Raw genomic sequence first — 22,129 nt, forward strand, 5'->3', positions numbered from 1 at the left:
AGAGTCCTGACCTCAACCCGACAGAACCCCCTAGTTTTTCTAGCCGTGGCCACCTTGCGTAAAGGCAGATATCTCAGGTAGCATTTACTTCCTGGAATCCATCTGCCCTTAGCTCAGGCATGCAGGCAGGAGGGTGTGTTTAGCTGAGAAAGCCCTTCCTCCCATAAGGAATCCTGGGGTGTATGACATAATTTGCCTAGGACAGAAGCAAGGAAGCAACTGCCAAAAAGTAAAATAAAAAAAAGTGTAAAACGAGTAAATATAATAAACCTTCCTATCTATTTACTAATGCTAGCAGGATAAGGATTAAAAATAGATTGTTGATCAGGAGAGTTTAGCTCCGCATTAAAGCGACCCTCACAAAGAAAGTAGTAAAAGCTCTGGCAATAGAAGCTTCTGAAAACGTACCTCTTCTACAGACGATGAGCCTGGACTGCAGTGTCTGAAAGCGCTACATCCTCTGGCAGAATCTCCACATCCGCCACACTAATGGGTGGAACCTTGAAGAGGACAGGCTGAAGAAGACCTGCTGGGACTTCTCCTGTTGGATAAGAGCAGAAGAATGAGGCTAAAGGGAATCCTAAATCACCGACAGTGGAGAACTGAAGACTTGAAAAATATCTGTTTGGAGAATCAATGTTTTCAGGATGGCTTCAGAAGATGAGGTGCATGTGCGCCAGTATGAAGAACAAGGGCAATTTCCAGTCAGTTTCATGTACACGCATCTTTGCGTGAGCACGCTAATACACAAATATATACATGTACAGGTACAAGGGGGGGGTGCATACTAGAGCTGTGCATCTTCACCGGTCCCACAATTCGATTTGATTACAATTATCATGTCAACTATTCGATTCGATTTGACTCCGCGATGCATCACGATTACTGCCCATGGTTTTCATCAAAAACCGATCAGTACCCATCAATACAGCAATATCAGTGCAGCCTCATCAGTTCCACCCCATCAGTGGCCATCAGTGCAGCCTCACCAGTGCCCATCAAATGAAGCTTCACCAGGGCCCACCAAATGCAGCCTCACCAGTGCCCATCAAATGCAGCCTCATCAGTGCCCATCAAATGCAGCTTACTGTACCCATCAAATGTAACTTCACCAGTGCCCATCAAATGCACCCTCACCTGTGACCATCAAATGTAGCCTCACCTGTGCCCATCAAATGAAGCCTCACTGTATCAAATGCAGCCTCACCTGTGCCCATCAAATGAAGCCTCACTGTATCAAATGCAGCCACACCAGTGCCCATTAAATGCAGCCTCATCAGTGCCCATCAAATGCAGCTCACTGTGCCCATCAAATGCAACTTCACCAGTGCCCATCAAATTCAGCCTCACCAGTGCCCATCAAATGCAGCCTCACCTGTGAACATCAAATGAAGCCTCACTGTGCCTATCAAATGCAGCCACACCAGTGCCCATCAAATGCAGCCATACTGTGCCCATCAAATGCAGCCTGACCAGTGCCCAGATCACACAGAGCAGCAATCTCCCAGCTTGACTTCGGCTAGTTCCTGACCATGGCTTGTCTCTGCTGTTTCCTAGTTTGACCAGGGCTATTTCCTGATCATGGCTTGTCTCTGCTGAATTCTGGTATGTACTTGGCTAGTTCCTTACCATGTCTTGTCTCTGTTGATTCCCATTTTGACCTAGTTCTTGACCATGGCTTGTCTACGTCGAATCCTGGTTTGTACTTGACTAATTTCTGACTGCAGCTTGTCTCTGCTGATTCCCAGTTAAAACCTCTGCTAGATCCTGACCAAGGCTTGTCTCTGCAGATTCCCAGTTTGACCTTGGCTAGTTCTTGACCATGGCTTGTCTCTGCTGAATCTTGGTTGTATTTGACTTGTTCCTGTCTGCAGCTTGTCTATGCTGATTCCAAGTTTGACCTTGACTAGTTCTTGACCATGACTTGTCTCTTCTGATTCCCAGTTTGACCTCGGCTAGTTCCTGACCACAGCTTGTCTCTACTAATTCCCAGCTTGACTTTGGCTAATTCCTGAACATGGCTGGTCTCTGCTGATTCTCAGCTTGACTTCGGCTTGCTTCTGATCACAAGTGGTCTCTGCTGATTCCCAGCTTGGCCTTGAATAGTTCTTGATCTTAGCTTATCTCTTCTGAATGCAGGTTTGTATTTGACATGTTCCTGACTACGGCTTGTCTCTGCTGATTCCCGGCTTGGCCTTGGCTTGTTCCTGACCACAGCTTGTCTCTGCCAATTCCTGGCTTGATTTCAGCTTGACCCAGACTAGACCCAGACTACAGCTTACCTCTGCCAACCTTCAGGTATTGCCTCAGCTTGTCTCCTAATCTCAACTTTGCCTGCTACCCTGCCTGCTGTCTGTCTCCTTGGCTACCGACCACAGGCTGTCCAGACCATGCTTCCAGCCTGCTTTGTGTTCCGGTCTCCCAGCCATCTACCTTCCTGTCAGTCTAAATGCACACCTTACAGAAAGACCTGCCACCAGAAGGGAGCTTCTGTAGGCAGGATTCCTGGCACCCATGCCACTCTGTATCACCTCACGCCCTGTGCTACACTCCAGGGGTGTCTGGACCAGAGGTGTAAGGGAAGCCTACTTGCCATCTTGGGATATGCATTTGGAGAATTAGAATTTGACATGCATAAAAGGAATGCATGAACTCCCCTGTCTGGTATTAGAAGTTTAGGCTGGTGTGGGAAAAGTTTGCTTTGCAAGAGTTAGATCCCTGACTATCATCGGAACGCTACTGGGTAGAGGAGCATTGTTGCTGCCCCTGTATGGCCTCAGTCTACCTACTTTCCGTTGGCCACTTCCATTAGTATAATGGGCCAAGTCACAGGTAACACTCACAAATAATAACGTCTATTTACCGCCAATATGGCATACGCCCAATTCTGTACCGGCCAATCATGCCTCTGCATTGTGTGGGGGGACACAAGAATAGCGGCTGGCCCAGGTGCCCACATTGTGCTCATTAGGAATGTCTTGTTTTCTCTCCCTCGCCAAAGACACAATCTGCATTAGGGAGGCAGCGCAGCGGCACGCGATGGGATATGAAAATAGGCTTCATTCAATTAATGATCTGGAAAGAGGGAGACATTACATAGTAAATGGAGTTTACATATGATAATGTTGGATTTGTCATGTAAAAGATTTCTTCCTTTCAACGCCATGAAAGGAGTAAATTTTGCTTTTGTGTCGTTCGTACAATGCTAATAAAAAGAAAAAAAAACCTCAATGGAGAACGCCACAATACAAGAAATCTATAATTCTAATGGGCTGGAAAGATTACTGTTATTTTGGCATAAAAGCAAATCTGCGCTAAATAATAAATAGTTTGCAAGCCGGAGAAAAACAAAAAATAAAAAAGGGAGAAAAGAGAAAAAAAAAATTATTATTTCTTTTCGGAGTTGTATAGTAATTATAAACACCTTCCCGAGAACAGAAGAATTTCTAAAGGACGCCAGCGCCGGTGCGCCACACGCTGGAAAAGGCAGGCGCTTATTACGGCTTAAACAAAACACTTAAATGTTTTGGAGGCTCAAACAAAAACCCACCAAATTCTATGATGAAGGCTGAGCTAAACTTTGAGAGCGGTGGAGACGCTGGCCATACCCTCAGGAGACCTTCTAGAAAATTTTAGTTGCTGCCAACTAACTTCTAAATTATGAAAATGATGGATTGACCTGTCCCTGAGGCCACGAGAACCATTAGAGATGGGGCAATTTAATTCATCTGATTGGTTTTGCAATGAAAACTTTGTTCCAACTGATAAAATATTTTCAGCTCTAGCCCAATGGTGTTTTGTTGATTCACCATCAAAGTGTGGTGAAACCACACTGCATGTATGCGTTCCTTGATCATCCGATCGAGGGCGAATACTGCTGTGCAAAATGTAAGCACATTGTTTCCCTGGAAGCCCAGGTTCTGAATCTGGGGAAGCAACTGTCAGCACTGAGAAGTCCCTCCATACTAAAGGTGAGCCAGGAACGTACACGGCAGGTGCCGGCAGGGGCCAGCACAGAGGCGGGTGGAGACAAAGAGGTGCAGGCACTAGCAAAGAGTAGATGGGTGACAGTCAGGAGGGGTAGAGGGGGAAGTGCCAGGGAGGCCGATCCAGGACTGGAGCATCCCAATAAGTACGCTCCATTGAGTGACATTGGTGAAACCAGTCAGGGACCAGCACTGCTGGAGATGAGGGACTCTCCTAGCTGCCAGGGGAAGAACTCCTCCAGTGAGAGTGGGGGGGCAGCAAAGGGAAAGGAAAGACAGATTCTGGTGGTAGGGGACTCAATTCTTAGAAGGACAGAGAGGGCAATCTGTAACCAAGACCTGAAGCACCGAACTGTATGTTGTCTACCGGGCGCTCGGGTTCGGCACATCACGGATCTGGTGGACAGATTACTAGGAGGGGCTGGGGAAGACCCGGCTGTCATGGTGCACGTTGGCACCAATGACAAAGTCAGAGGCAGATGGAGTGTCCTAAAGAACGATTTTAGGGACTTAGGAGCTAAATTGAGGAAAAGGACCTCCAAGGTAGTGTTCTCAGGAATACTACCGGTACATCGAGCCACACCAGAGAGGCAGAGGGAGATTAGGGAAGTAAACAATTGGCTGAAGAGCTGGTGTAGTAAGGAGGGGTTTGGGTTCCTGGAGGACTGGGCCGACTTCTCAGTCAGTAACCGGTATTATAGAAGGGACGGACCTAAATGAGGAGGGTGCAGATCTGCTGGGAATTAAGATGGCCAAAAAGTTAGAGGGGTTTTTAAACTAGGCGATGGGGGGGAGAGTCCAGAGACAGTGATAGCCAGCGCGGAAGATATTCCAGAGGGTAGTATTGGGGGCATTAGTGGTAGGCAGTGGCGTAGCGTGGGGGGTGCAGGGGGTGCCGTGGCCCCGGGCGCGATATTTAGGGGGGCGCCAGTGTGTGTCACTGGCTGCCTCCTCCTAATTTCTAATTTTGTGGCCCCGGGCTCCGGCCGCCATGTTAAGTGTCCGGCGCCCTGTGATTGGGTGTATGGGGGTCATGTGAGGCGCCCCGCCTCCGCACATGACCCCCATACACCCAATCACAGGGCGCTGGATACTGAACATGGCAGCAAGCAGAGCGCAGGGGAGAGAAGAAAGTGAGCCGCCGCTGTGTTCTCCTCCTTATCCGGATCGATGCAGCCAGGATAAGAAGGTAAGTGTGTGAGAGTCATGTTACTGGGAGGGGGAGGGAGGGGGGCGAGAGAGAGAGACTGTAGGCAGGACAATGTAGTGTAGTATAGTATGGAGGTGTCCGGGGGAGGGGCGCTGATGTCCTATCCAGCAGGAGCCCGGGAGGAAGGACATCTCCCATGCTGTTATGATAAGGTCAGTACATTTGTTAGGGGGATGTTGTGTAATTATTGTGCTAGGGGACAGACTGCTGCTTCCCCCCATGTAATGTGCTCTCTTGTGCCCAGTGCCCACCATGTCATGTGCATTGCAGTGCCCCCATGTAATGTGCTGTGCCCACCATGTCATGTGCATTGCAGTGCCCCCATGTAATGTGCTGTGCCCACCATGTCATGTGCATTGCAGTGCCCCCATGTAATGTGCTGTGCCCACCATGTCATGTCATGTGCATTGCAGTGACCCCATGTAATGTGCTGTGCCCACCATGTCATGTGTCTTGCAGTGTCCCCCATGTAATGTTCTGTGCCCACCATGTCCTGTCATGTGCATTGCAGTGCCCCCATGTAATGTGCTGTGCCCACCATGTCATGTGCATTGCAGTGCCCCCCATGTAATGTGCTGTGCCCACCATGTCATGTCATGTGCCTTGCAGTGCCCCCCATGTAATGTGCTGTGCCCACCATGTCATGTGCATTGCAGTGCCCCCATGTAATGTGCTGTGCCCACCATGTCATGTCATGTGCCTTGCAGTGCCCCCCATGTAATGTGCTGTGCCCACCATGTCATGTCATGTGCATTGCAGTGCCCCCATGTAATGTGCTGTGCCCACCATGTCATGTGCGTTGCAGTGCCCCCCATGTAATGTGCTGTGCCCACCATGTCATGTGCATTGCAGTGCCCCCCATGTAATGTTCTGTGCCCACCATGTCATGTGCATTGCAGTGTCCACCATGTCATGTGCATTGCAGTGCCCCCATGTAATGTGCAGTGCCCACCATGTCATGTAATGTGCTGTGCCCACCATGTCATGTGCCTTGCAGTGCCCCCATGTAATGTGCTGTGCCCACCATGTCCTGTCATGTGCATTGCAGTGTCCCTATGTAATGTGCTGTGCCCACCATGTCATGTCATGTGCCTTGCAGTGCCCCCCATGTAATGTGCTGTGCCCACCATGTCCTGTCATGTGCATTGCAGTGTCCCTATGTAATGTGCTGTGCCCACCATGTCATGTGCATTGCAGTGCCCCCATGTAATGTGCTGTGCCCACCATGTCCTGTCATGTGCATTGCAGTGCCTCCATGTAATGTGCTGTGCCCACCATGTCCTGTCATGTGCATTGCAGTGTCCCTATGTAATGTGCTGTGCCCACCATGTCATGTGCCTTGCAGTGCCCCCATGTAATGTGCTGTGCCCACCATGTCCTGTCATGTGCATTGCAGTGTCCCTATGTAATGTGCTGTGCCCACCATGTCATGTCATGTGCCTTGCAGTGCCCCCCATGTAATGTGCTGTGCCCACCATGTCCTGTCATGTGCATTGCAGTGCCCCTATGTAATGTGCTGTGCCCACTATGTAATGTGCTGTGCCCACTATGTAATGTGCTGTGCCCACCATGTCATGTGCCTTGCAGTGCCCCCCATGTAATGTGCTGTGCCCACCATGTCCTGTCATGTGCATTGCAGTGCCCCTATGTAATGTGCTGTGCCCACTATGTAATGTGCTGTGCCCACCATGTCATGTGCCTTGCAGTGCCCCCCATGTAATGTGCTGTGTCCAGTATGTCATTTGCTGTACGTTGCAGTGCCCACCATGTAATGCGCTGTGCTGAACAATGTCATGTGCTGTGCATTGCATTGCCCTTCATGTGATGTGCAGTGCCCACTATGTCATGATGTGCCTTGCAGTGCCCACCATGTCATGTGCAGTTCCTAACATGTAATGTGCAGTTGCATTTCCCACCATGAAACGTGCTATGCCATGCAGTGCCCACCATGTAATGTGTTGTGCCCACCATGTAATGTTATGTGCCATTCAGTGCCCACCATGTAATGCGCTGTGCCCACCACGTCATGTGCTGTGCCATGCAGTGCCCACCATGTAATGCGCTGTACCCACCATGTAATGTGCTGTGCCCGCCATTAAATGTGCTGTATCCATGTATCCACCATGTAATGTGTTGTGCCAACCATGTGATGTACTGTGCTATAACCCCCCCTCCTGTGTAATGTACTATGCTGTGCCCCCCACAGACTCACCCACTCACTCCCACCCCCCTCTCTCTCTCATCCCCTCTCTTTCACCCTGTTCTCTCTCTCACCCCCTTCACCCCCTACCACCCTCTCTCTCTTTCACCCTCTCTCTATTCCCCTTTTTCTCTCTCTCTCTCTCTCTCTCTCTCTCTCTCTCTCTCTCTCTCTCTCTCTCTCTCTCCCCCCCCTCTCTCTCTCCCCCCTCTCTCTCTCTCCCCCCTCTCTCTCTTTAATTTAAATTTCACAAAAAATTGTTTGCGTTTTCATTTTATTTATTTTCATAAAAAGGCCCACCAACATCCTTAGCACCAGGCCCATGATGCTCTTAATCTGGGCCTGAGTATAGTGGTTAGTGTAGTATAGTATAGTGGTTAGCATAGTGGTCAGTATAGTGTAGTTTAGTATGGAGGTCAGTGTAGTGTAGTGGACAGTGTAGTGTAGTGGACAGTGTAGTATGGTGGTCAGTATAGTGTAGTGTAGTGGTCAGTGTAGTATGGTGGTCAGTGTAGTGTAGTGGTCAGTGTAGTATGGTGGTCAGTGTAGTATAGTGGACAGTGTAGTATGGTGGTCAGTGTAGTATAGTGGTTAGTATAGTGGACAGTGTAGTATAGTGGTTAGTATAGTGGACAGTGTAGTGGTTAGTGTAGTGGACAGTGTAGTATGGTGGTCAGTGTAGTATAGTGGTCAGTGTAGTATGGTGGACAGTGTAGTATGGTGGTCAGTGTAGTGTAGTGTAGTATGGTGGACAGTGTAGTATGGTGGACAGTGTAGTGGACAGTGTAGTATGGTGGTCAGTGTAGTGTAGTGGTTAGTGTAGTGGTCAGTGTAGTATGGTGGTCAGTATAGTGTAGTATAGTGGACAGTGTAGTATGGTGGTCAGTATAGTGTAGTATAGTGGACAGTGTAGTGGTTAGTGTAGTGGACAGTATAGTATGGTGGTCAGTGTAGTATAGTGGTCAGTGTAGTGTAGTATGGTGGACAGTGTAGTATAGTGGACAGTGTAGTATAGTGGACAGTGTAGTATAGTGGTCAGTGTAGTGGTTAGTGTAGTGGACAGTGTAGTATGGTGGACAGTGTAGTATGGTGGACAGTATAGTGTAGTGTGGTGGTCAGTGTAGTGTAGTGGTCAGTGTAGTATGGTGGACAGTGTAGTATAGTGGTCAGTATAGTGTAGTATGGTGGACAGTGTAGTATGGTGGTCAGTATAGTGGACAGTGTAGTATGGTGGTCAGTATAGTGGACAGTGTAGTATGGTGGTCAGTATAGTGTAGTATAGTGGACAGTGTAGTATGGTGGTCAAGTGTAGTGTAGTATAGTGGACAGTGTAATGTAGTATGGTGGTCAGTGTAGTATGGTGGACAGTGTAGTATGATGGTCAGTATAATGTAGTATAGTGGACAGTGTAGTATAGTGGTCAGTGTAGTATGGTGGTCAGTATAGTGGACAGTGTAGTATGGTGGTCAAGTGTAGTGTAGTATAGTGGACAGTGTAGTGTAGTGTAGTATGGTGGTCAGTGTAGTGGTCAGTATAGTATTGTGGTCAGTATAGTGGTCAGTGTAATATAGTGGTCAGTGTAGTGGACAATGTAGTGTAGTGGTCAGTATAGGAATCAGGTAGGTCAGTACTATTGTATTTGAAGGGACTCAGGGATAGCTAAAAGTCCGCAGGTTGGGGGGGCGCAAATTACTTGCCTTGCCCCGGGTGCTGACAACCTACGCTACGCCACTGGTGGTAGGTTAACCAAAGCACAAAAACACAAGGTGAGTATAGTAGCAAGTCCTAGTTGCAATCTCGAAACACCCAATACGAGGACAATATGCAACCGGTCTAAACTATGTGGCATGTTCACCAATGCCAGGAGCATGGCGGACAAGATGGGTGAACTTGAGATACTGTTGTACGAGGAGGATTTGGATTTTGTGGGAATTTCAGAGACCTGGTTCAACAGCTCTCATGATTGGTTGGCAAACATTCAAGGGTATACCCTATACCGCAAGGATAGAGAGGGTAAAAAAGGGGGAGGGGTATGCCTATATATCAAGAATAATGTACAAGTGAATGTGAGAGATGACATCACTGAGGGAGCTAGAGAGGAGGTGGAATCCTTATGGGTAGAGCTCCAAAGGGATGAAGCTAAGGGGAAAATAATACTGGGAGTATGCTATAGGCCCCCCTAATTTTTACTGATAGTCTACTGACTGGAATGGTACCAGATGATTGGAGAAAAGCCAATGTAGCACCAATATTTAAAAAGGGCCCAAAATACATCCCTGGGAATTACAGACCAGTTAGCCTAACATCAATAGTATGTAAACTCTTGGAGGGGATGATAAGGGACTATATACAAGATTTTAGTAATAAGAACGGTATCATTAGCAGTAATCAGCATGGATTCATGAAGAATCATTCTTGCCAAACCAATCTATTAACCTTCTATGAGGAGGTGAGTTGCCATCTAGATAAAGGAAGGCCCGTAGACGTGGTGTATCTGGATTTTGCAAAAGCATTTGACACAGTTCCCCATAAACGTTTACTGTACAAAATAAGGTGCGTTGGCATGGACCATAGGGTGAGTACATGGATTGAAAACTGGCTACAAGGGCGAGTTCAGAGGGTGGTGATAAATGGGGAGTACTCGGAATGGTCAGGGGTGGGTAGTGGGGTTCCCCAGGGTTCTGTGCTGGGACCAATCCTATTTAATTTGTTCATAAACGACCTGGAGGATGGGATAAACAGTTCAATCTCTGCATTTGCAGACGATACTAAGCTAAGCAGGGCAATAACTTCTCCGCAGGATGTGGAAATCTTGCAAAAAGACCTGAACAAATTAATGGGGGAGGGGCAACTACATGGCAAATGAGGTTCAATGTAGAAAAATGTAAAATAATGCATTTGGGTGGCAAAAATCTGAATGCAATCTATAGACTGGGGGGAGAACCTCTGGGGGAATCTAGGATGGAAAAGGACCTGGGGGTCCTAGTAGATGATAGGCTGAGCAATGGCATGCAATGCCAAGCTGCTGCTAACAAAGCAAACAGAATATTGGCATTAAAAGGGGATCAACTCCAAAGATAAAACGATAATTCTCCCGCTCTACAAGACTCTGGTCCGGCCGCACCTGGAGTATGCTGTCCAGTTCTGGGCACCAGTCCTCAGGAAGGATGTACTTGAAATGGAGTGAGTACAAAGAAGGGCAACAAAGCTAATAAAGGGTCTGGAGGATCTTAGTTATGAGGAAAGGTTGTGAGCGCTGAACTTATTCTCTCTGGAGAAGAGACGCTTGAGAGGGGATATGATTTCAATTTACAAATACCGGACCGGTGACCCCACAATAGGGAGAAAACTTTTTTGCAGAAGAGAGTTTAACAAGACTCGTGGCTACTCATTAAAATGAGAAGAAAAGAGGTATAACCTTAAACTACGTAGAGGGTTCTTTACTGTAAGAGCGGTAAGGATGTGGAATTCCCTTCCACAGACGGTGGTCTCAGCGGGGAGCATTGATAGCTTCAAGAAACTATTAGATAAGCACCTGAATGACCGCAACATACAGGGATATACGATGTAATACTGACATATAATCACACACATAGGTTGGACTTGATGGACTTGTGTCTTTTTTCAACCTCACCTACTATGTAACTATGTAACTATGTGTCTGAACTGACCATTGATGGTCAGGGAGCCACCAATAGAGCCAAGGCAATACTATCCAGTCACCAACTAGACCGAAATAAATATATTCGCAGGGCGCTGAAGAATGGACCACCAAAACACGTTGGCTCCACCTTTCTACTTTGTTCATATAAATGAATGGATTCTTCAAAATTGCAATCACCTTGACTACCTTTTGTGGTGTTCCTCTCGTAAAAGCAACATCTGGCATATTGTGGGGCACACAAGTCCCTATATAATTATATTTAAATCTGGCCTACCATATTCCCTTTCAGTATTGCAAAGCTGTACCAACTCTTTTTCTGTACTGAAATAGCCTAATCTGAAGTCATTGCACACTGTGAGTCTCTCACAATGTGCATTAGAACAGTGTTTCTCAACCACCAGGCCGTGGCTTCCCTCCACCCAGGCCTCCAACCAGCTGCAGATCCCCTAACCTCCCTGCGCCCATGAAGCCTCCAATCTTCCATAATTACCCACAGTAGCCCTCTACTCCCCACAGTGCCTTCAAGCCCCCTGAGAGCACTCGGCTCCCACAGTGCCCCCAAACTCCCACAGTGCTCCACGGCCTGCTGGGAAACCTTCAGCACCACATAGTGTGCCTAACCTTCAACAGTGTCCGATAGTGGCCCCAACCTCCCACAGTGCCCCCCCGGTCCCCAACGTTCTATAATTACCCACAGTAGCCCTCTACTTCCCACAGTGCTTTCAAGTCCCCTATGAGCCCTCAGCTCCCACAGTGCCCCCAATCTCCCACAGTGCCCCACGGCCTGCTGGGAAACCTTCAGCACCACATAGTGCGCCTAACCTTCAACAGTGTCTCACAGTGGCCCCAACTTCCCACAATGCCACTCGGCCTGCTGATAAACCTTCAGTCCCGCATAATGCCCTTAACCTACAACAGTGTCCCACAGTTTCTCCCAACCAAAGGTAGTGGCAGTTTAGAGGGAGGGAGGACTTCATCTCACCCTGAAATGCCTGATCTGGTGATTGGATTTCTGGTCAGAGGGGGAAAGTTGTACTGGTGGGGGGGGAGTTCTATACTGGGGGGGAAGCTGTACTGGTGGAGGGGGGAGATTTGTACTGGGGGAAGCTGTACTGGTGGAGGGGGGAGATTTGTACTGGGGGAAGCTGTACTGGTGGAGGGGGGGATCTCTACTGGGGGAAGCTGTACTGGTGGGGGGGGGGAGATCTGAACTTGCACATTGTTTGTAAATATGGGGCTTGGGGAGGCGGCTTCCTTCTCCACTTGCAGCCTATTACAACTGTGTGTAGCCCAGAGCGGAAGTGCTGTGAAACTCCTCCTCTGCTCCATGCTACATTCCTAACTGTGACATCATACAGGGCGGGGTCACCGGATGACATCACCCGGAGAGCCCACCCCATGACTATATAAGACGTTGCACACCGCGCGCGCGGCATTACAGCGGGAGAGAGCGCCGAGTCAACATCGAAAGAAGAGAAGAGGGAAGAAGACCAGGCAAGAGCAAAAGAGCGGGCAAAAGAGCAGAAGATAGCGGAGGAGCCCGGCAGAAGACGGCGGGAGAAGAGGCTGGAGAGCACGGAGAAGAGGCCAGAGAGAGCGGAGAAGAGGCCGGAGAGAGCGGAGAAGAGGCCGGAGACAGCGGAGAAGAGGTCGGAGAGAGCGGAGAAGAGGCCGGACAGCGGGAGAAGAGGCCGGAGAGCGTGGAGAAGAAACCAGAGAGCACGAAGAAGAGGCCGGAGAGAGCGGAGAAGAGGTCGGAGAGAGCGGAGAAGAGGCCGGACAGCGGGAGAAGAGGCCAGAGAGCATGGAGAAGAGGCCGGAGAGAGCGGAGAAGTCCGAAGAGACCCCCGAAGTCAGAAGAAACCCCGGGAGCTGCCTAATAAATTACTTTAAAAACCTGTGTAGTGTTTGTTTTTATTGACACTTTTTTCCGCAGGTGAATGGGTAGGGGTACAATGTACCCCATACTCATTCACATAGGGTGGGGGGGCCGGGATCTGGGGGGACCCCTTATTAAAGTGGGCCCCCAGATTCCGATAAGCTCCCCCGCCCACAGACCCCGACAACCAACAGCCAGGGTTGTCGGGAAGAGGCCCTTGTCCTCCTCAACATGGGGAGAAGGTGTTTTGGGGTGGGGGGGTGCAGGTCTCCCCCTGCCCCAAAGCACCAACCCTCCATGTTGAGGGCATGTGGCTTGGTATGGTCCAGGAGGGGGGCTGACCTGCTGAGCTGCATGCTCGGATAAGGGTCTGGTATGGATCTTGGGGGGACCCCCCACGCCATTTTTTTTTTTTGGTGTGGGGGTTCCCCTTAAGATCTATACCAGACCGAAGGGTCTGGTACCGTCTTGGTGGGGGGGGGGAACCTCATGCTAATTTTATTTTTAATTTTTGCTGGGTTCCCCCCTCAAGATTCTCAGCACACAAATCGCACTGCAAGTCGTATCCTCCTGATCCGACTTCTGGTGCGACCTCTATTCAAATCAATGGGCTCCCATGGGGAACCATTGATTTTGAATAGAGGCAGGGGAAAACGCGGCTGAAAGCCAGCGCTGAGCAAGGTGCATTGAATTCAATGCAAAACGCGGATAAAATCGTTTTTTTTAACGCCGCTTTTTTTCCTGGCGTCAGTACTGGCTTTACAGCCCGTCTTTTTTTTTTTTTTTTAAACATCTGTGGGCATGCAGCCTAATAGGCAGAGCTGCAGGAACGTCGCTCTGCCCGGGCACAACTATCAGAGCCGCGATGGCTGTATTCTGCAGAGAAAAGCAAAGAGGTGTGCAGAGGTAAGTATTTGATGGTTACTTTGAGGGGTGGAGGATTTTTGCTTGGAGAGGACAAGGGAACTTTACTGGGGGGCAGCCTTAGTCTTAGGCTATTGCCGAAACGCATCAGCTTCATTGTTTTATTGTCACTCTGATCTACCACTAGACGACACTTCAAGGATTACAGTTTTGCCGACTCTCATTATTACAACTACTACTGGATATACCATTCTGACCTGGATACATGAGAACTTTAGCAGACAAGGATGGTTGATGATCCTTGAAGAGAGAAAACAAACCACCATAACCACCAACCAGACCATTGGATCTGCTTCCTAATGTGTTACTTGATAGGCCCCAAGCCACACCACCTCAAGGACAATAACAGAGCCTTGCTACCAAGTCACCTTCTAGACACCAGTCTTAAATCACCAAAAACTGGACCACTTTACAACACAGAACACCATTTCTTAGATGGGTCCCCAATCACTTTACGCAAAAAAAAAAAAAAAAAGAACTTTAAGACATTCAACACTGACTGGGTTGGATGTTCCTCAGTCAGTGGTCAAGCTGACCCCTGCCCTACTTCCTCCAGCAGCTAGACTCAAAATGACCCCCATCTTCACCTTTTACAGGTACCACCAACAACTTCAATCATTTCGGCAATAGTCGTAGCTCGACTAAGGCTATTGCCGAAACGCGTCAGCTTCATTGTTTTATTGTCACTCTGATGTACCAATAAACGACACTTCAAGGATTACAGTTTTGCCGGCTCTCCTTATTACAACAACTACTAGATATACCATTCTGACCTGGATACATGAGAACTTTAGCAGACAAGGATGGTTGATGATCCTTGAAGAGAGAAAACAAACCACCATAACCACCAACCAGACCATTGGATCTGCTTCCTAATGTGTTACTTGATAGGCCCCAAGCCACACCACCTCAAGGACAATAACAGAGCCTTGCTACCAAGTCACCTTCTAGACACCAGTCTTAAATCACCAAAAACTGGACCACTTTACAACACAGAACACCATTCCTTCGATGGGTCCACACTCACTTTACGCAAAAAAAAAAAAAAAAAAAAAAGAACTTTAAGACACTCAACACTGACTGGGTTGGAAGTTCCTAGGTCTTCCTAGGTCAGTGGTCAAGCTGACATTGACCCCTGCCCTACTTCCTCCAGCAGCTAGACTCAAAATGACCCCCATCTTCACCTTTTACAGATACCACCAACAACTTCAATCATCATGGAATCGTGTAGATTTTGACTGTTCAAAAACCTCACATATTCCATGGTAATTGGACTGAGGTGTCTTAAAGGGGTTGTAAAGTCAGAAGGTTTTTTTATCTTAATGCATTCTTTTGCATTAAGATAAAAAAAACCTTCTGTGTGTAGCAGCCCACCTCAGCCCCCCTAATACTTACCTGAGCCACATCTCTATCTAGCGATGTCCACAAGTGTCTCGGCCATCCGGGACTCTCCCTCCTGATTGGCTGAGACACAGCAGCTCGCCATTGGCTCCCGCTGCTGTCAATCAAAGTCAGTTAGCCAATCAGGAGAGAAGGGGGGCGGTGATGAACCGCAGCTCCTTGTCTGAATGGACACACCAAGCTGCAGCTCGGGTGCCCCCGTAGCAAGCTGCTTACTGTGGGGTCACTCGGCAGGAGGGAGGGGCCAGGAGCACCGGAGAGGGACCCCAGAAGAAGAGGACCTGGGCTGCTCTGTGCAAATCCACTGCACAGAGGAGGTAAGTATAACATGTTTTTTATTTTTATAAATCACTTTAAGGTGTGAATATTAATGCTGAGGTATCTTCCTGACAATCATCAGAACTGAAGAAGTGACTTAGAGACTCTATAAAACATCTTCAACATTACAGAGTAAGTCCAGTCGAGTGTGACTACTACTAGCCATACCATTACCGGGATACCTGAGAGTCTTTACAGTCAAGGATAGTTGATGGCTCCTGAAGGCGTAAGAGGGAACAAACAGTCATAGCAGCCAACCAGATTATTGGATCTGCGCCCCAATCTGTTACTTGATAGGCCCCAAGCCTCACCACATGACCTCAAGGACAGCACCAGAAACCTGCACAGCAGAATCACCTTCCGTTCACTGGCTCTAGATCACCAAAAACTGGACCACATTACAACACAGAATGCCATTCCTTAGACCAGTGATCTCCAAACTGTGGCCTGAGGCTAATCACAGTGGTCACAGTATGGTCCCCTCAAAGTCTGAAGGGTCCTTTGTTTGGAAAGTTTGGAGACCCCTGGTTTAGACTTAAGACCTTCAACACTGGTTGGGTTTGAGGTTCCTCAATCTCTGGTCAAGATGACAATGACCCCTACCCTGCATACTCAAAACAGCCCGCCCCTCCACCCCTTACAGTCAGGTATGATGACCCAGGTCCTTTTGTTCTCTACCCTCTTCTTATGAACCCCCCCTATTGCCAGACACCCTTCCCCCATGCCATGAGGCCCCTTCACTCATTTGTCTTCTTGCTCTGAGCCCTTCTATAGTCACATCACCCACATCAGGTGGAATCTCTCTGGGACTCTGAAGGATGTTTTGGAGAAGTAGGGCGTTGTTGTCGTGTCTTTGATAATAAAACTTGGAAGGTAATTCTGCGCAGGACTCGGAGCGGGATTAATTATACATTATATAACATTAATTAAGCGTCCTGGATTCTCGGTGTTGTTTCCCCTCAGAGGAGAATCCACAGAAAACTTCTGAGCTGCGAAGACGCCTTTTTTGTAGCTTTGAAAGTTTATGCAACAGAACAAAACCCGTTCCACTTCTACGCCGGTCCATTAAATAATATCACAGCCTATAAACCCCCTATCTCTCTCTCCGCCAGCCGCGGACGCGTTGCGGCGTTTCAGGCGGAGTTTTTGCGCTGCGGCTTTGCTCGGTTCCACTTCTGTAACGGGGAAAGTTTGAGACATAATTAACATACGCTAATTAGATTTGTAGCCTTTTTAGCTGAGGGCAGAATGCAGTTAGCGGTGGAGGATGGGGGGGCGGGGGGTGTCTGTGCTGCAAATCTACTGAGCGCTGAATTTACGCAGTTATCTAAATCCCCCTCAGGTGTTGTCTCCTTATCGTTCTGTGTAAGCCGCCAGCAACCGGGCTCAGAGCGAACCGCGGCGAAAGGACTCCCAAAATCCCCCCCCACCACCACCACCACCATGGTTTAAAGTTACAGAAGTTTAAAGAGACCTGGATTCAGAAAAAGTAAAAATAAAATGGATTTGTTACGGTATTAGGAAATCTTTAGCTACCTAGGGGGCGCCATCACTGCAAATTTAGAATTGCTCTAGTTTTAAAGTGGAGCTTTAGTCACAGAATTAAGACCCTGGCGGCTTTTGCAAGTATAGCTATGTATGTGTCTATCCTGCTTAAAACACAGTAATACTAACTAATTCCAACCCTGGCTCTGCACATGATCAGTTGCTGCTCTGTTTTTTAAGCACTGTGCTGAATTTGTAGAGGCAGATCTGCCGACGGCCTGAAGATTTACTGCTGCTCAGGGGCTATTTCTAAAGGTGCTCATTACCAAGGTGTCACAAAAGAAACACCTCATGATGGGTAAAAGCAAAGAGCTTTTTACTCTAAGAGTGGCAAGGATGTGGAATTCCCTTCCACAGGTGGTGGTCTCAGCGGGGAGCATTGATAGTTTCAAGAAACTATTAGATAATCACCTGAATGACCGCAACATACAGGGATATACAATGTAATACTGACACATAATCACACACATAGGTTGGACTTGATGGACTTGTTTCTTTCTTCAACCTCACCTACTATGTAACTATATGTAGCGCTCTCAAGACCTTCATAACCTTATTGTTGCAAAACACACTGATGGCACTGGTTACAGAAGGATTTCTAAACTTCTGAATGTTCCAGTGAGCACTGTTGGGGCCATAACCATGAAGTGGAAAGAACATAATTTCACCATATTTCGGCCACCACCAGGTGCTCCTCGCAAGCTTTCTGACAGAGGAGTGAAAAGAATCATCAGAAGAGTTGTCCAAGAGCCAAGGGCCACATGTGGAGAGCTTCCTGGAGACCTGGAATGTAATGCCCTCACCCGCCATGGCCTGTATGCACGCTCACCACGGAAACACTCCATTGCTGAAGAAGAAGCATGGTGAAGCTCGGTTAAAGTTTGCTGCACAACATTTAGACAAGCCTGTGAAATACGGGGAGAAGATAGTCTGGTCAGAGGAGACCAACATTGAACTCTTTGGATGCCATAATACACACCATGTTTGAAGGTCACATCGCCCCAAAAACACCCCCCATACCAACCGTGAGGTTTGGAGGTGGAAACATCATGGTGTGGGCGGGGCTGTTTTTCAGCATACGGTACTGGCAAACTCCATATCATTGAATGGTGATAAAAATCTGCTGCCATCTACCAGAATGATGAAGATGAAAAACGATGGTGGACATCTCAGCAAGAAAATGAACCCAAACACAAAGCCAAGGAAACTCTCCATTGGTTTCTAAGAAAGGAAATAAAGCTGCTAGAATGGCCCAGCCAATCACCTGACTTGAATCCAATAGAAAATCTATGGAAAGAACTAAAGATCAGAGTTCATAGAAGAGGCCCACGAGACCTTCAAGATTTGAAGAGTATTTGTGTGGAAGAATGGGCCAAAATCACAGCTGAGCAACGCATGCGACTCGTTTCTCCATACAGCAGCCTGCGTCTTGAAGCCGTCATCACCAACAAAGGACTTTGTACCAATACATTTCATTTAGCGGGTTCCAATACTTTTTCCCAGCGTCCTTCCATTTTATTACACAGAACTTCATTTCTGAACGTATTTGTTTTGGTGTCTTTGTATTGATGGATTGCACGGGTTGTTACCGTCATGTGGGGAACATTTCATGTCAATATCACCTTTACCAATAGATCTACCTAGAAAAATGGTGACGTGTTCAATACTTATTTTACTCGCTGTATACATGACAAGGGTAATTCAGACAACTTACTGCCCCAACTCAATTATGTACCTACCAACACCTTTCCCTTTTCTCCCCAGTCATGACACGGACACTGTGTTGGATTTAAATGGCCGCTTGGCTTTTTATTAACTCAAACCTATTTAGAACATAAACCTTATATGAATAGATGATTTCAGATCCCCGACGACACCATCTTCCAAAACCTTTGGAATCAGTGGTACCTCTAAGTTAGTTTCTGTCCCCAGTCGCAACACCGCCTTGGGGACTTACTAACTGACCACAGACCCCTACCACCTTACTACCCGGTAGTCTAGACTGAACTAGACAAACCGGGAGGACTCCATACCCGAGACGGGTCCCACCGTTTTATCAAAATACCTCAATTTTGTACCTTCGTCAAGGACCCCAATCGCCACACCTTTTGCATGAAGTACTTCCAAACTTCTCCTCTAGGGCGGGAGGCCGGGACGTTCCACCACCGACTTCCACCTGCAACCGATGCCTCCTACTTCCTCCATTCACCAACTATCCAGCTCCTCCCTATCCTGCACTAAACTCCTCCAATCAGGTAAGGGGCCAGTTTATTTTCCTTGAACAGTCCCAACCCCTCTTTAACCCATTGCAGTCTAAAAGTTCCTTCCACCCCTGTCATGTATGGCCGGCGCTTACATTTCCTTACAGCTCCATACATGTCTGTATATTGCTGGAACAGTCCCTTTGGTCTTCTCTCCCACCAATGCTGTGTTCAGGACCATGTCCTGGGACCACAGTATTAGGACGACGAACAGATCCATTCATTGTGTGAAGAAGGAGATCCGGGGACTTTAGGAAAGGAAGTTTTGAACATTTTTTTCGGTTCATTTGCCGTTTTCTGGAAAGTAGTATTTCCGGGAACGTTCGTATCGTTGGTTGTAGGCGATCTGATGGAGATGTCTCCTCTCCGGTAGATGAAGGTTTGGAGATGATGGCTGATGGACTTGACAAGGTGGGATTGCAGAGTAAGTCATTATCCTGACACCTCGGAGATAATTAATCTGTACAGAAATTAATTGTTGTCATTCCTGTTGACGACTCATTACAGCGACGCCGAACTGTTTACTGATTAGCGCAACGTGAATTCCCCTCCACGCAGTGCGGCAGATAAGCTCTCCTCGGTGGTGTCACCATTGTTGTAGATGTTGATATTACATGTGTTTGTCCACGGCTTCTTTAATTGGAGCTCTAATAACGGGGATTGGATAACCCCCTTCCCCGCTGGGATACTGAGAAAAGTGTTAAAGGAAAGAAATATACATTGTAACTAAATGTAACCAAAGAACACTCACATCTTATATCAGGTACTGTGGGCTCCCCGGGTGTGTTGAGTCCGGAGATCCCGAGAAGGTCTGGTTTGGCTGTTGGATATTTCCAGAGAGGGGCCCTCAAACTGGCTCTGTTGGCGACAGCTGACATGAAGGAAAGCACCAATCTGTGGTCAAGAGTAAAATCCAGAAACAAGTTCTGGTCGGGTAGGCTGAAGGCCTCTTGAGCCCCCCTAGGGAAAGAGAGCCTTGACTGATGGGGGCATGGCTGGGTGCCGGACAAAGGAAATGATTGGTAGAAACATGGGGGGTGGGATGGGCCTGAGCTCAGGGGACGTGGGCCCCCAGGGAATTCTGGGTCTTTCGGAAGAATCGGATGGAAGAGCTGCCCACCCTCTCGCCCCTTTTTTCCTCTGTTATGGTATGTCACAGCTTGCTGCGGTTTCTTGACCTTGCCAGCATTTAAAGTTGCTGTAATGGACTATGCCCTTGATGAAAAATTGGCAGTAGGCTGTCTGTCCAGCACTTATGGTAAGGACAGGCCCCACTTCCCCCTTTTGGAATTGAGTGCCCACAGTATGACTGGCACTGGTTAAATATGTTCACATGTTACGTGTTGGAATTTAATAAAGCTGTGGCCTTGCCCTTTCCAACCTAATGGTTGCAAGTGTTTTATTTAATGGGGTAAAAGGGCAAGGGTGGTGGTGGGGGATTTGATCCCATTGGTTACATTAATTTGGACCTGGGCCCATTGCGCCTCAGCGGTCCAGTGTCCAGGCTGAACCATAACACAGGCCAGGGACCAGGAGGACAGCCAACAGACAGAGCTACAATAGAAGACTACCTGGGAGCAGTGGCTTGCGTGGGCAGGGCCTCAGGGGGCGGTTGCCCCCCGGGTGCAAAAATTCTTAAGGGGTGCAAAATTAGTAAGATTTTGGGGTGAGAAGAGGCGGGAGATCATGTTCTGGTCCTGTCAGCAGCATGGTCCTTCCTCTCTTAGGCTGTGTATGTGTGTGTGTGTGGGGGGGGTAACAGCTGGGCCATTCTAAGGAATGGGAGGAGTTGAGAAGAGAGAGCAGTGCCACCGGGGGGGGGGGTAGATGGAGTTGGGGGTGCACAGTTAGGGGGTGAAGGGATTGGGGTGGTGTATGGAGTTAGGGGCACAATGAAGGGATGAAGTAAGGGGGGTGCATGATAAGTGGGGCGGGGTATAGAGTGGGGGGTGCTCACTTTGGACATGGAATGTATGAAAAAGTTGGACACACAGGGGATCTCAGGTGAGGCACGGAGTTTCCCGCTATGTATCATACGAGTATTCTAGCGGAAGGGAAGAGAGTTCTAACAGTCCTTGGGCTAAGGGGTACAATACCTACCTTGCCCCACGCTATGCCACTGCCTAGGAGGTATGGTTACTGAACCCTATGGGGGTCTATTTATGTAAAATTTGCCTTAGCTTTCATAGAGCCATCTCAAATATTTCCCATAATGTGTCTAATGTGTGCATTTCCTATGATAATCAGCTCCATCTAGTGGCCATATTATGATATTTTCGTGGTTGTGGTGTTTCAGAACAATACTGCAACATGGCCACTAGGTGGAGCCGATGTCACACATATTAGAGACATTATGGGGATTATTTGAAACAGAAGGACTGGGGGGGGGGGGGATTCCTCCCTTCACCTCAATTGTATGGATAGAGAAATCCTTTCATTTTGATCGATCTATGGCCAGCTTCATCCTTGGCATTAGGTATTCTCCAGAAGCTCCAATGGTGCAAATGTTGCATTTCTAACACCTAGGGCACAAGGTGTTAGAAAATAGGTGTGCGCAGGCGGTGTGCCGCGGGGGGGTGTGCCAAGGGGGTGCGCCAGGGCAGTACAGCCAACCCTCCTGTACCGGGCCCAGGTCCTATCAGTTCAAAAGGGGAGCTTGGCCACCTGCCGAGGAGGAGGACCGGCTGTATTACCTTATTGCAGACACTGATTCTCTTGTTCCTCCCCCTGCAGCACTGCCA

The sequence above is a fragment of the Aquarana catesbeiana genome, linkage group LG09 (genome assembly GCF_042186555.1).
Source record: "Aquarana catesbeiana isolate 2022-GZ linkage group LG09, ASM4218655v1, whole genome shotgun sequence".
Lineage (NCBI taxonomy): Eukaryota > Metazoa > Chordata > Amphibia > Anura > Ranidae > Aquarana > Aquarana catesbeiana.